At 39.1% G+C, this 1,432-nt stretch overlaps 1 pseudogene; it reads left to right on the forward strand.

Moving 5' to 3' along the window:
- The first annotated feature begins 393 nt into the window (after positions 1-393).
- LOC141569735 (large ribosomal subunit protein eL33 pseudogene) lies at positions 394-722 on the forward strand (annotated as a pseudogene).
- The last annotated feature ends 710 nt before the right edge of the window (positions 723-1,432 follow it).

Here is a 1,432-nt window from a genome sequence, read left to right on the forward strand (position 1 = left end):
AGTAGGCTAAGACAAGGACAAAAGAGTTCAGAAAAATTTCCAAAGAATTCTGGAAATCCTTCATTTATGATGATGCCCTATTGTCTCAAAAAATGATTTGTGGCTTTCAAAGATACACATAATGCAAAACAGAAGGATCAAAATAAAGGTAGAACAAAATCAATTAAATAGAAGCAATGACCTTGATATTATTAGTCATATGAAATGATTAAATACCATAATTGGGCTCTAATTTGAGCCCTCTGCATTTCTTATCAGTTAAAAGGTGAAAAAGGAGAAATGTTGAGTTATACCAGTGATATATGCTGAAAAAAATTGGAACATACTGCTTTTTCCCCACCATCTTGGAGCCTGTGGTGGCCTCCTGGGAACAGGACTAGTAAAACGACAAATATGTCTGGAAGGCTGTGGTCCAAGGCCATTTTTGCTGGCTATAACCAAGGTCTCTGGAACCAGCGAGCACACAGCTCTTCTTAAAATTGAAGGTGCTTATACTTGAGATGAAACTGAATTCTGTCTAGGCAAGAGATGTGCTTACTTTTACAAGGCCAAGAACAACACAGCGACTCTTGGTGGCAAACTGAACAAACCCACAGTACTCTAGGGAAAGGTAGCTTGCTCATGGAAACAATGGCATGGTTTGAGCCAAATTCCGGGGCAACCTTCTTGCTAAGGCCGGAGGATACAGATTCCGTGTATTGCTATACCCCTCAAGGATTTAAACTTAATGAAAAGTAAATAAAGTGGATTTGTTCTCTTTTTAAAAAAAATGGGACATATCATGTGATAACGGGATAAATTATAAAGTTGAGACTTTCCTAGAATATCTGAAATATAAGGTTCTCTTTGTTGTATAATTCTCATTGCTTGATTAAAGACAATATGCATATGAGTTGTGATCAAACAATATAGTGAATGTCTAAATAAAAACATGTATTACAGTTAAAGACACATGGCCATTAATCCCCCTCAAAATATTCCCACTTACATGGAACACACTTATCCCATCATTCTTGCCACGTTCTGAAGCAGTTCTGGAAGTCCTCTTTTGTAATTGTGTTTAGTTGCACTGTCATGGCTGCCTCGATGTCCTGAATCATTTTGACTTTGGGGAAGAGCCAGAATCTATAGAGTATCAGATCCAGTGAATAAGGTGAATGAGGACACACCGTCATGTTTTCATTTCACAGAAATTGCCGTATACCAGAAGCCACGTGTGACACATGGAGCGTTGTCATGATGGAGGATGATTTACAGCACACTTTAAAACACACCTTCTTTCAACTGTAGCTCACACCCGACTGACTGCAATGAACAAGTTGAAACTTGTCACACACTGTTACTAAGGTTCGACACATCGCTTCCCGCTTCCCATATTGAAGATCCCTGCCTTTCCATTGGATGGCACCTGGCGGCAGCATTCATCATGTTT

Source organism: Rhinolophus sinicus, chromosome 18, assembly GCF_057876585.1.
Source record: "Rhinolophus sinicus isolate RSI-liver-muscle chromosome 18, RSI-T2T, whole genome shotgun sequence".
Taxonomy (NCBI): domain Eukaryota; kingdom Metazoa; phylum Chordata; class Mammalia; order Chiroptera; family Rhinolophidae; genus Rhinolophus; species Rhinolophus sinicus.